Source organism: Sorex fumeus, unplaced genomic scaffold (assembly GCF_029834395.1).
Source record: "Sorex fumeus unplaced genomic scaffold, SorFum_2.1 ptg000130l, whole genome shotgun sequence".
Taxonomy (NCBI): Eukaryota; Metazoa; Chordata; class Mammalia; order Eulipotyphla; family Soricidae; genus Sorex; species Sorex fumeus.
Window position 1 is genome coordinate 10,886,718 of NW_026606187.1, and position 14,521 is coordinate 10,901,238.

The following is a 14,521-nucleotide window of genomic DNA, read 5'->3' on the forward strand; positions in this document are numbered from 1 at the left end:
AACCAGCTTGTTCACATGGTTGTCCTTCATCTAGTGTTCTGCTAATCCTATTCAGGATGACTCGAGTGAATAGCTTGTCGATGACAGACAATAGGCAGATTGGGCGATAGTTGCCAATGTCGTGGATGTCTCCTTTCTTGTATAGTAGTACAGTCTTGCTGGTTTTCCATTGAGATGGAACCTTGCATTCAGACAGGTAGCGTGTGAAGAGTCGAGCCAATGTATTGATGAGTACTGATGGTAAGTTCTTCAGGTGTTCAGGTCTGATCTTGTCTGGGCCAGGTGCTTTTTGTTTCTTTACCGACAAGATGGCATGTTGGATTTCGGAAGGGAGAACATTGGGAACGACATATCCATCATGTGGTATGTGGTATGTGGGCAAGTGGATGTGGCTATTAAACAGATATGAGTAGAAGTCATGAATAATCTTCTCCATTGCCCTTCTGGAAGATGTGATAGATCCATCATGATGTCGGAGGGCAGTCATCTTGGTTTTGTAGTTGGTGAAGGACAGGCGGGCATTACGAATGTTTTTCCCAGCTTCTGCTGCATCTACCAGTACTGCTGCTCTCCTGTTTTTGAGGTCATCCTTGATGGCTTTTCTGCACTGTTTTGCCAGTTCGGACGTTTGCTTGTGGTTGCCTGAGGCACGTGCCAAGCCACGTTGGCGAATAAGTTCAAGAGTGTTCGAAGAAAGACGGTTTTTTGTGGTTATCTCTCTCTTGGCATTCCTTGCACAATCATGGAGGTGCTGAATCATTCGATCGTATTCCTCATCAATGTTGTCAATGACGGCATCTTCCCATGTTGCCGCAACAGAGCCAAAGAGTTCCCAGTTGGTGGTTGTTCTGGGAGTCCTCTTCTTAAACCTTGCATTCTTTTCTCCTCGTTCTGTGAGGTAAAATTTTGCACGAAGAAGACGGTGGTCTGATCCCCTTTGGAATTTTGGGACAGCAGCAACATCGGTTAGGTAAAACCGCCGATTGAATATGATGTGGTCTATTTAAACACACATTTTCTATTTCAACTATTGATTCTGTTATCGCCTTAATCCTAGGCCCCTCATGCATAAGAATGCCTTGAAAACATTTCATGATCACTTTTGTTGTTATACTGAATCTTATTTTTTTTCTATTTTTAAAGATATAGTTTTTGTTTCTTCAGATGAAATAGTATTGGCCTCTCTGCATCAGGCTGAAGTGAGTGGATATGTTGGACAGTTACAACAGAGAAGAAAAAGTCAAACTCTTGTCTCTTACAGTCTTTCCGACCTCCTTTGCTACCCTCTCACTACCATCATAAGTTTAGAGGAATTTTACAATTATGTAACAGAGCATCTATATCTTAGTGTGTAATCCACTTTTCTTTATCTTCCTCTAACCCCTTGCATGTATCACATAATGCTGTCTGTTTTCCTTCCTGTCTTATAGTTTATCATAATCAGTGAAAAAGTGAGAATTTCCACATACAAACCATAGAGTGCAATACAAGTTAAATGAATGCATTATGTAGATAGGCAAGCATAATTTATTCCTAAATTTGAGTGAGTGTTCTGTGTTTTCCTGGGTTCCATGGGACTTCACTGCTGTGTGATGCTCAGCTCGAGTGTCCAGAAAGTGGCCTGGAGCATGGCAGAGATTGGGTAGTGGAGGTCGGCTGCCAGGGCTAGATCACTTGAGGGGGGACAGTGGGGAAGGCTGGGACGGCTCTCACCAGCCCTTATCCAGGGCACCCTGGGAGCAGAGATCCTCTGTCTGCTTCCCCCAGTCTCTGGTGACCCAGGGGTCACACTCATAACCCACCGGACTCCACTCCAGGCTGTTTCCTCTTGGAAAGTCCCAGAGAGGGACAGGCAAGAGCCATACCTGCCCCAAAGGACTCAGCCCTGGCAGACGACCTCCACTACCCAACTGCTGCCATGCTCCAGGCCACTTTCTGGACCATCATGGGGCACTATCTACCCATTGTCCATAATTAGCACACCACATTTGATGGAACTCAGATAGTAGGAGCGTCTGGCAAGCTACAGAGAGTATCCCACCCACACAGGCAGAGCCTGGCATGTTTTATTTTATATTTTATTCAATATGCCAAAACCAGTAACTATAATGGATCTCATTCCCCTAGCCCTGAAAGAGCCTCCAACCATTGGGAAAGACAAGTAAGGAGAGGCTGCTAAAATCTCAGGGCTGGGACAAACGTTACTGACACCTGCTCGAGTAAATTGACGAACAATAGCATGCCAGTGTTACAGTGTTCTGTGTAGCAGTCACACTCACTGTTGAATAGATGGGGTTGTGTTAAGTTCCAATTGTGGAAAACATGGCATATGACACTAATTCAGGAAAGAGGGAGAGAAAATCACCTAAATTGTTGCAAGATATGAAAAAAAACTCGAGGTTTTTAAAATGACAAAAGTAGTGGAAAATAAATGACAAAATGAGATGAGTAGGGACATTATTTTTAATCTGGTTATTTATAAGTGGAGGTCATTATGCTAAATATGCCCAGTTCAAAACTGATCATAAGAAACCAAAGAAATAAGATACCAGATAAGGCACTTATCTTACACATGGCTTACCTGGGGCTAATCTCTAGCTCCTCAACTGATCCTCTCAGCATCATCGATAGTGATCCCTGAACACAGCCAGGAATAAGCCCTAAGCACAGATCCATGAGTAGGTCCTGAGCACCTCTGATATGACCTAACATCATGCAATTGTATATAATGTGCTTCCAGTACATGAGTTTCTTTCTTCATAAATTTTTGCATTCATAAAAGGTAAAGGTAAAGGCCCTCCCGTTGATCGTCAATTTGCTCGAGCGGGCCCAGTAACGTCTCCATTGGAGACTTTGTTGTTACTGTGTCTGGCATATCAAATACTCTCGGTAGCTTGCCGGGCTCTCCGAGAGGGGTGGAGCAATCGAACTTGGGTCGGCCATATTGGCCGCTTGTAAGGCGAACGCCCTACTGCTGTGCTATCACTCCAGCCCTAACAGTGAATAATTTATCGTCTATCTATTTCATTACTAAAATTATTTATAAATAAGAGAACATCTCATGTTTGGCATGGTTTGTGTTTGTTTGAATATATCTATTCCCCCATATATTTTTATAGAATATATAGTTTTATAGAATACCAACATACATGCTTAAGTTACTTTATAGTCAAGGTAAGTGCTAAAGGGTCAGTGTTCTCTATAGGTTTCTATAGTTTAGGATAAATAATACGAGTCAAAATAAGTCACTGTAATAATTAGCAAAAAATATATGCCAAATTGAAAGAAACTATGTACTTAGAAAAATAAAACTTAATTTTTAATTTATGAGGAGATGATGCCATATATTTGATAGAAATAAAGTTTTTTGATACAAGGTCATGATATTATTTACAGTGCAAACAATTACAGTACTGGGATTTGGTTTCCTTTTCTCTGGCATTGAAGAGAGGAATTGAACTCGAGTCAGCTGGAGCGATAGCACAGCAGGTAGGGCATTTGTCTTGCACCCAGCCAAACATGGCCGACCCAAGTTCGATTCCTCCGCCTCTCTCGGAGAGCCCAGCAAGCTACCAAGAGTATCTCGCCCACACAGCAGAGCCTGGCAAGCCACCCGTGATGTATTCGATATGCCAAACACAGTAACAACAAAATCTCCAATGGAGACCTTACTGGGCCCGCTCAAGCAAATTGATGAACAACAGGAGGACAGTGATGATGAACAATCATCAATCATCAGTGATGATGACTGTTGCATTCAAATACTATCTAATTTAGGTGGAGAGATAGAACAGCCCTTGGCAAACTGGAATTCAATTTCCACAACCCGTACACTGTCCCAAGAACTGTCAGAAGTGATTCCTGAGTGCAGACGCAGAAGCAGACCCTATACTTCGCTGGTGTGTCCTCAAAACCAAAGAAAGCAAAAACGATTGATTTTCTAGTTTTTGAAGGACTTTGCATATTGTTTTCCAGAAAGGCTGGACTGGTGGGCATTCCCACTAATAGTGAAAGAGGGTCCCTTTTTCCCCAAATCCCTGACAGCACTGGTTGCTTTTGTTCTTTTGAATGTATGCCAGTCTCTGTGGTGTGAGATGATATCTCATTGTTATTTTGATTTGCATCTCCCTGATGACTAGTGATGTGGAGCGCTTTTTTCATGTGTCTTAAGGCCATTTGTATTTTTTTTTTTTTGAGGAAACTTCTGTTCATTTCTTCTCCCCATTTTTTGATGGAGTTGTAGGTTTTTTTCTTGTACAATTCTACTTGTGTCTTATATATACTAGATATTAATCCCTTATCAGATGAGTATTGGGTAAATATTAATTCCCTTTCTGTGAGCTCTTTCTGTATTTTGGTCACTGTTTCTTTTGAAGTGCAGAAACGTCTTAGTTTGATGTAGTCCCATTTGTTTATGTTTGCTTCCACTTGAATAGTCAGTACTGTTTCATCCTTAAAGATGTTTTTGGCTTCAATGCCATGTAGAGTTCTACTTACATTTTCCTCTATTTAACTTATGGATTCATGTGTAAACTCACACAAATAGGGGGCTCCGCACCCACACGGCGGCGGCTCTATCTCTCCCGCCACCGGCGTTCGGTAGTCTCACCCTTCTACCACCCCGGAGAGGTCGATGGCGATGGTCAGGCGGAGGAAGGAACGAGGGCCAGGCTGGTTGGTATTAGTCGTAGTTTATTCTGATTCTCTCCTCATCTGTCTCTCTATCTCTGCCCCCTTTCTTCCTCCCCCAGCTACTTCATTCTCCTTCTCCATTCCCCTTCATCCTCCTTCTCTGGAGTCTGGGTTCTGATCCTCTCTGAACTCTCTTCTTCCTTCTCCCTCCAGCCCGCTTCTACAGTACAGTTAAATCCTCTCTCCTGAGGAATTGGGGGAACAATTACACATAGGTGTGGTCACAATCAATAGGGGTGGAGATGAACAGGGGTAGAAATCTTAGCCTCAGGGAAGACCGCTCCTAGGACAGATCCTTCCTTAGCAGGAGGACCCACCCTAGAGCAGAATTCCATGGGCGTGCCTCTCCTCTCCTTGTCCGACAAGCATATAAAATATTATATAAATCATTTTGTATGGATACAGTAAGAAATATCTTAAACTTATAGAATTGCTCTCCTAGGGCCATCTCGATCTCAGACTACGGTGCTCAGGCCAGATAGTCTTTCCCACCCCTAGCAGGATCCTAGTCTTGTTGTTACCTTGGATCATGACAGCATTTGTCCATGATCAAACTCTTAACTTATAGTTAAGAATCGTGGCACTTTGGCCTGGCCCATTTCGCTGCCAGGGTAGCTCACCGCTTGCCCTGGGTCCATTCAGTCCCTCGTCGGGACCCTGCTTTTGGGGTGTTAGGAACTAAGGGCAACTGAGGCTTAAGTTGAGAAAGATGCCCGGGAGTGAATAATATTCAAGGCCAATCAAATCCTAAGTTACAAAGCATAATGTTAACGTTCTTTCTGTATCTATACAAAAAGGATATTACTTTAAGGTAAACTATTCATAAGGCATAAGGAGAGGAAAAGGGCAATATTTCACTCATACATATAAAATCATAGATTTCTGGGAAACTGATCTTACAAATTAACAAAGTCTGATTAAGGGGAAAGCTGATTAACTGGGTAGGAAGGAGAGCATAGGAAAGACTGTTTACATGTTTACATGTAAACACAATGGAAGTGGAAGTGCCTCTGGAGCACTGTGGTGGGTGTAACCAGATTGATGGGTGTAACCAGATAAAACCTAAGCTTCTTGAAGGACAAAGCAATGTTACCCAACAGATTCATGTCTGATTTTGAGGTTCATTGCATCACTGTTCACAATAGCCAAAATATGGAAACAACCCAAGTGCCCTAGAATAGAGGACTGGTTAAAGAAACTTTGGTACATCTACACAATGGAATACTATGCAACTCTTAGGAGCCATGAAGTCATGAAATTTGCTTATAAATGAATAGATATGGAGAGTATCATGCTAAGTGAAATGAGTCAGAAAGAGAGGGACAGACATAGAAGGACTGTCTCATTTGTAGAGTATAAAACAACAGAACATGATACAACCTAAGGATAGTATAAAACAACAGAACATGAAACAACCTAAGGATAGTAGATACACAGGACGGGAAGATTGCTCCATAGCTGAAAGCCTGCCTCGTGGGCAAAGGGGAGAAGGCAGTTGGAATAGAGAAGGGATCACTAAGAAAATGATGCCCTGCCACAGAGGAAGGGTAGGATTGGGGGGGGGGGAGGGATACTGGGATCCGTGGTGGTGGAAAATGGGTACTGGTGGAGGGATGGGTACTTGAACATTGTATAACTGAAACCCAAGGACAAAAATTTGTAAGTCTATAACTGTATCTCATGGTGTTTCACTAATAAAAAAAAAAGGAAAATGATGGCTTGAGGAACCGTTCGGGATGGGAGATGTGCGCAGAAAATATATAATGGACCAAACTTGATAACCTCTCAGTGTCTGTATTGTAAACCATAATGTCCAAAAGTAGAGAGAAAGTATGGTGAATAGTGTCTGGCATGGAACCAGGGAAGGGTTGGAAAGGGGGAATATACTGGGGATATTGGTGATGGGGAATGTGCATTGGTGAAGTGATGGGTGTTTGATCATTGTGTGATTATAACTGGAACATGAAAACTTGTAACTATCTCATAGTGATTCATTAAAATTCACTATCACTATCATTATCACTATCACCCCGTTCATCAATTTGCTCGAGCGGGCACCAGTAATGTCTCCTTTTGTCCCTGTCATATGCTAGTGTAGCCATTGGCATGTTGGGTACTCTCTCAGGATCAGGGGAATGAGGATCATCATTGTTACTGTTTTTGGCATATTGAGTACGCCATGGATAGCTTGCCAGGCTCTGCTGCGTGGGCAGGACACTCTCGGTAGCTTTCTGAGCTCTCCGAGAGGCATCAAGGCTTTTGGGGCAGCCCCTAATCACCTTTACAGGTGTTCCCAGTCAGGCATATATGCGGGCAAGATACTCTCAGTAGCCCTCTGGGTTCTCTGAGAGCAAGAACTAGACAATAAGGGGTCGCTTCCAGGAGCTTGATCTCTGGATCTTGGTCATTGATGGAGTTACATGGCAGTTGGTGGGTGTAACTGTCTAGCTACTGGAAGATGGGGGATCTGGGTGGAGAAGGCCCAGTCCTTATCCAAGCAAGCTTGGAGATCTCAGCCCCAGGTCCCGCACACCTGGGTTCCTCTATCAGTTCCTTCATGCATGAGGCTTGTCCTAGCATGTGGAGAGTGGTTTCAGCATGGCTGTGGCTGGGTTGCGGAGGTCTTCAGCTGCCGGGTCTCAGCTCAGGGCTGAGAGAGAAACTCAACCCGCCTCCCTCCAAGGGGCCCTGGTGATAACAGCCATAATAAAATTTTTTTAAAAATTAAGTTTTAAAACAAAGAACAACAACAAACAATTGATTTCCTACCATCTATCTGATGATTGTGTTACTTCCCAAATTCTCTCAATTGTAGATCTCACATGAAGCCATCAGTAACTTACCCTGGAAATAACTGTTTCCTCCCTTAAGTGCTTGTTTTAAATTTTACTTTGGGGCTGGGGGGCGAGGGGGGGCTTCTCAGAGTTCAGGACACTCAGGTGCTTTCCTGGCCCACAGTGTGAAGATGCGGTGCTGTTCAGACGCTAAGATGCTGGGGATTCCCAGGATCGCAGCCATGGGGCTCTAGGGAAGCTAGAGCAGCACCCAGAGATGCTCACCAAACCAGGAGGTGCTAGAGATGGAACCTCAGTGGACTACAATCAAGACATGTGCCTTCATCTCCTTTGCTCCTGGCTTTTCAATTACATTTACCATCTCTCTTTACTTCACACACACACACACACACACACACACACACACACACACATACATGCACACTTAAATTCTATTATGGCATCATGATCTACTACTTTTAGTAGAGTTTTTATTTATTTATTTATCTATTTACTTTTATTAGTGAGACATCATGAGGTACAGTTGTAGACTTACAAATTTTGTGCTTGGGTTTCAATTACACATGGTAGAGTTTTAGCCGCACAAAGTTCTAGCATTTGTCCCACAACCAATGTAGACTTTCCTATACCAGTGTCCCCAGGTTTCCTCCCACTCACCCCAAGTCGGCCAGCTTGACAGACACTTTGTTTTGTTTGGTTGTTGACCTTTGGAGATTATGTTTTCAGTGATGCTAACTCTGTGGTTTAGACAGAAATGCACTCCTCTGCACTACAGTGGAACCTGAATACCTTGGTCCCTGACCACTGCTCAACCCTCATTCCCCATTGCCTTCCCTCTGTTGCTTAATACTTGCCCCCTTCATTTTTCCCTCCTCTGTCCTTCTCTTCCATATACTCTGGGGCAAGGGTTACTTAGGCATCCACCATTTAATGCATTGCATTCTTTCATTCAGTTATTCTCTCACTATATAATATATATGTATATATATATAGCACTGTCCTCCCATTGTTCATCAATTTGCTCAAGTGGGCCCAGTAACGTCTCCATTTTGAGACTGGTTGTTACTGTGTTTGGCATATTGAAATGTCACGGGGAGCTTGCCAGGCTTTGCCGTGCGGGTGAGATGCTCTCGGTAGCTTGCCAGGCTCTCCAAGAGGGGTGGAAGACTCGAACCTGGCTCAGCCAGGCCAGTCGCATACAAGGAAAACGCCCTACCACTGTGCTATCTCTTCAGCCCATGTGTGTGTAAATATATATATAATAATTCACATGTATATATATAATAATTCACATGTATATGTATATATATTATCACATAGACGATCATCCTGTGTCTTTCTTGTGTCTTCCTTCATTTAATCACTTAATCACTTAATCACTTAACTTCCCGTTAGTCGTCGATTTGCTCGAGCGGGCGCCAGTAACGTCTCCATTTGTCCCTGTCGCGTGCTAGTGTAGCCCAATGGCATCTCTTCGCTCCGGGAACATGGAGGGCCTCAAACCGATCGTTCATGATCTTGACAAAGAAGTCTGACCATCTGGTAGGTGGGCGGCCACGCGGTCTCTTGACATCCCGTGGAATCCAATCAGTAACAGCTCTAGTCCAACGGTCGTCTTTAAATCTCATTACGTGACCAGCCCATCTGATTTTCGACACCTTGGCAAATGAGACAGCGTCCCTGATCCTTGATCGTCGACGGATGTCAGAACTCCGGATTCGTTCTCTCATTTGAGTGAAACGTGATATTCCAAGCATAGCTCTTTCTATTCTTCTTTGGGAGACCTGAATGGCGTTCCTTCATTTAACATGAAAAATTCCAGTTCTATTCACATTTTAGTGGATTGCATGATTTCATCATTCCTCACTGCTGCATAGTATTCCATGTGTATATATAAAACATCTTGATGATACACATTTTCTAAATTTGTCTTGCCTCATTCTCAGTTAATTTCAGAGCTTGCAGTAAGAAAACCAATCTTTATAATTTGGATACATAAAGTGCTCTATTATTTGTTTTTTTCTTGGAAAACAACAATAACATTCTTGTACATAAATTTTACCATCTGCAGAAAAGTTGCAAGATATCTCCTGAATATTACATTAAATCACATATATGGGATATTTGAAACATATTCTGATGTTTAGTCTTGCGTATTTCCTCATGATATTTTCAAAATAGTCACTCAATAATTTTGTACACAAGCAAAAGTGACATGAAACTTCTATGCTCCTGAGTCAAATCAGTGATAAGCTTGCCTTGCAGACATCTGTCCCTGATTCATTCTTTGCTTCACTGTTCCCCCCAAACTGCCAGGTATGACTTCCCCCACAAAAATAATATACTCTATATTCTACATTAATTTCTTGGTGTTACACGGGTCAAGATAATAAACAAATCAAATCTGAGATTCTCTCATTGTAGTGCTTTAAAAATTATTTACAATGCAATAATAACTTTAGGTTTAGCTTATTATTTATTATTTTTAGTTTATGTCTTTCTACTAAATCCTTTAAATATATGTTATCAATCACTTTAAATAATATATTTTGAAATAAATAACAAAAATGCTACTGTTTAGAAGAATTTATGCCATTGTCAGTTATTGTAATTTAAATATTTCTATTTACAGGATTTGATTGTGGTAAGCATAATTTTGGTTGTCAGTAATTAATATATCTATATATAGATATACTTTGGAGGGTCATAGTACGAAGTGCTTGGGGGCAACTACTGGCTCTATTCTAGGGAGTCACTGCACAGACCATGAAGAGCCAGGGACTGAGTCTCTACCTTCCAGAATAAATGCAGCAACTTGGTCTGTTAAGCTATCTCTCTGCCATTCATATAATATTTTAATAAAATATCTTTGCTTAAATTTTATACTTACAGGTATTTTCTTTTTTATATAATACAATATAATTCATGTATAAATGATTGGTAATTGAACATTCTTTATTTTTCTTCGAAAATATAGTCACATATGTAAAATAAGATCTAGATTTAAATTTTATTGATTTACCACATGCCATGTGCTCCACTAAATAAAGCAAGCATATGAATTTTCTTTCATAAGCCAAAATGATTAAATATACATGAATTTTACAGAATTGTTATCCTTATTTCCAAAAGATATTGGAAGTAACTTGAGTTTCTGAGTGTTACTAAAAATTTGACTAGAATAAAAATATTAAAACATAGTAAAATCTGCATAATATTTATTTTGCAGAGTAGCAAACTACATCGGGATTAAGACTTTCAGTCTATAGTTTTCAGTTTTCCTATGTTATAATGCTTACAGTAAAGCCACTATGTCTTGGGTACTTTTGTGTATATTATCTTACTTAATGTTCTCATTAGTCATATGAAATGATAGTTATCATTTAACTTATAGTTAAAGAAACATTTTTTTCTTTGATTAAAGCAACAAGCCATTTTAGTCTGATTTATAAGTTCTATAAATTATTGAAGAATGAGTTGATTCTGATACGTTCTGGGCAAGGTAGAAATGATCCTCCATAAAGCTTATTGACATTGAGATTGATTGCAGGTACTTTTTAATTGTCTTTTTAAAACTGGATTGATAGAAAACTCTGCTCCTTAGCCAGATACTATGTTACTTAAACAACAAATGAAAGTATTTTTATGTGTCTGTGACCAAGTAGATTTTAGTCCCAGCTCATTAGGTAGCGATAACTTTATTTATCCTAATGACCGACTTGGCCAACCCAGGTTCAACTCCTCCGCCCCTCTTGGAGAGCCCGGCAAGCTACCAAGAGTATCTCGCCTGCACGGCAAAACCTGGCAAGCTCCTCGTGATGTATTCGATATGCCAAACACAGTAACAAGTGTCACAATGGAGACGTTACTGGGCCTGCTCGATCAAATTGATAAACAATTGGAGGACAGTGACAGGGACAGTTACCTATTTCCCTAGGGCAGGGGCACCTTGAAAAGAACATTGAGAGTTTAATTTTTGAATGAAAAGACATTACATATAGAAAAAGCTCATTCTGGCTCCATATGCTTGATTCTTAACAGATCTGCCTTGTTAAGGAAGAGTAATCATATTGATTGTTTATGCAAGGAAACATTACTCTCGGATCACATTTTTATGCATTAAGCATCTGGACTATGACAAGGTAAATCTTCAAACAATAATTGTTCTGCTAAATTAGCATGCTACATGAAAAGGGCACTGGACATTAGCCCATATTCTGGCACTGTTACAAACTGTTCATAGGACCTTGAGAAAGCTATCTCATCCTGAGTTCTCTCATCTGCAAAATGAGAAGGGTGGGTTTGATAGTTAGTGGAGGTCCTCATTGGCCACATGGGTAATGATCCATTTTTTAATGATTCAAAAGTAATTACTGATATCTTTCTTTAGAATATTTACTATTGTTATATTATGTATTGAGTTATGATGTTTAATTTAATAAAATGCTAGCCACCTATTTCGATTTGATTAAATATAGTTGATTAATAAAGTAATTATTCTGTATCATGTTCATTAGTTGCACAGATATATTTTCTTCCAGGAATTTCGAGATTTAAGCAAGAGTGTAATTTGGCCGCCCCTCTCAGAGAGCCCCACAAGCTACCGAGAGTATCTCGCCTGCATGGCAGAGCCTGGCAAGCTACCCGTGACATATTCGATATGCCACACACAGTAACAACAAGTCTCATGATAGAGACATTACTGGGCCCGCTCGAGCAAATTGATGAACAATGGGAGGACCGTGACCGTAATTAGGCCACAAGCTTTGGTCAGGAGACCACTGTTTTGTAAATATGTATATCTTGCTTGAGTTGGGTACAGCTTGAATCACTCATCACAGTCACTCTATTTTAAATTTTTAAAAGTATCTTAGCAGAACTATAGCAAAATCTTGAGAGATATGTTAAATAATTAAAAATGGTCATGGTCACGGTCCTCCCATTGTTCATTGATTTGCTCAAGCCCAGTAGCATCTCCATCATGAGACTTGTTGTTACTGTGTTTGGCATATCGAATACATCGTGGGGAGCTTTCCAGGTTTTGCCGTGCGGGCAAGATACTCCCTGTAGCTTGTTGGGCTCTCCGAGAGGGGCAGAGGAATCGAACTCGGGTCAGCCATGTTGACTGTTTGCAAGACAAACGCCCTACTGCTGTGCTATGGCTCAGTAGTCTTTTTCATTTTGCCTTGGAGTACACCCTTCACTTACATCTTCTATTTTCAGTAATCTTTTATATCATTGTCTTCTCATCTCCCTTTTCTTTAATATGTTTGTATGTAAATGTGTTTGTGCATATAACCCAATTTGCATATGCAAAATGTAGGACCTCCTTTCTTTGACTCATTATACTTTTAGGATGTTAGTTCAGATAAAAGTCATCTGGATTACCTGCCCTTGCAGGTTCGTCGGGGAGCTGGGGAAAGTGTCCCTGTCTCAAGCCCCTTGTGCACACCCCTTTTCTGGCAGAGCCAGACCAGAAGACAGAGGAGACTTTGAGAAACACCTGCCAGTTCCACCCACCTCTTCAGGGCCCCACCCTCCTCTGCAGGTTCCTAGTTCAGCTCGTCCCTGGGACTGGGTGGGGTGTGGCCTCCATGCGGAAGGCATGGCCTCTCCCAAAGTGGGTGGCCTACTCCAAAGCAGCTGCAGTTATATTACCCACTATCAGCACTCTCAAATCACATCCTAGCTTTTATCACTTAATTCTGTGGAAAAAATCCTGGTCGCCAAACTGCAATACAACAATAATCCACTGACTTACTCCAATTCCAACAAAAGAACAGTACTCTAGAAACTCTACAAGCCCAATATTAAAGAGCAACTCCTCCAAAGCTTCACTAGATGCCCATCAAAATAATGCCTGAGAGGAAGGTCAGACTCTAAAAAGGAAGAAGGGTGACCACCACTGACTGACCTTATCCAGAATCCTTTCCCATGATAAGAAGGAACAGTGCTAGTGAATTCTAAGTTTTTACCTCTAGACAAGAACAACAGCATGAAGAAACATCGCAAATCTCCACTATAAGGAGAGGACGAAGAAAAGAATCCTGAATCCTCAACAGAGGTTACCCACAAATATGCTCTCTTCAATAAAGAATTACGAGATGAAATGCAGAGGATGATCAAGGAGCTACTCAAAGAATCAATGCAGGAGACATCTAGAAAATTAAAGGAAGAAATGAAAGAAACAGTAGAACGGATAGTGGAGAAAATACAGGAAGAAATGAGAGCAGAAATAAAAAAGCTACAGAAAGAAGTGTCACAAATAAAGGATTTTGTACATGAAATTAAAAACTCAGTAGGTGCCCTCAACAGTAGAATAAATACAGCTGAAGAAAGGATCAGTGAGTTTGAAGATGAGCAAGAGAAATCACATAGGGAACAAAAAAACAATGGGAAAGGACCTCAAAATAGCTCTAAGGAGAATCAGAGACCTAGGGAATGAGGGCAAGAGGAACAACATTAGAATCATTGGAGTACCAGAAGGACAGGGAGGCAATCCCAATGAAAAAGCCACTGTCAAAAAAAATCATTGCTGAAAAGTTTCCAGAGTTAAAGAATTCAGACATCAAGATCCAAGGAGCCAGAGGGTGCCAGCTAAAAGAGACCAAAATAAAAACACTCCAAGGCATCTCATAGTCAGAATGATGGATGCCGTGGAAAGAGACACAATATTGCAAGCACCAAGGTCAAACAAGGAAATCACAAAGGAGCATCCCTTAGATTTACAGCAGACCTATTAGAGGAAATGCTCCAAACCGGACAATGATGGGATATAGTGAAAAAACTTAATGAAATGAATGCCTCACCAAGAGTACTTTATCCAGCTAAACTGTCACTCAAACTCGATGGAAAAATACACCATTTTATAGATAAACAAAAGCTCAGGAACTCAGAGACAAAAACACAAATCTAAAGAAAGATTAAATGGGCTGCTGTAAGAGAAGAAAAACACTTATAAGCACAACCAACCCCTACAGAATGATGGCGAAAAACACCGTGACAAAGATCTCTCTTAAAGTCAGTGGTCTAAA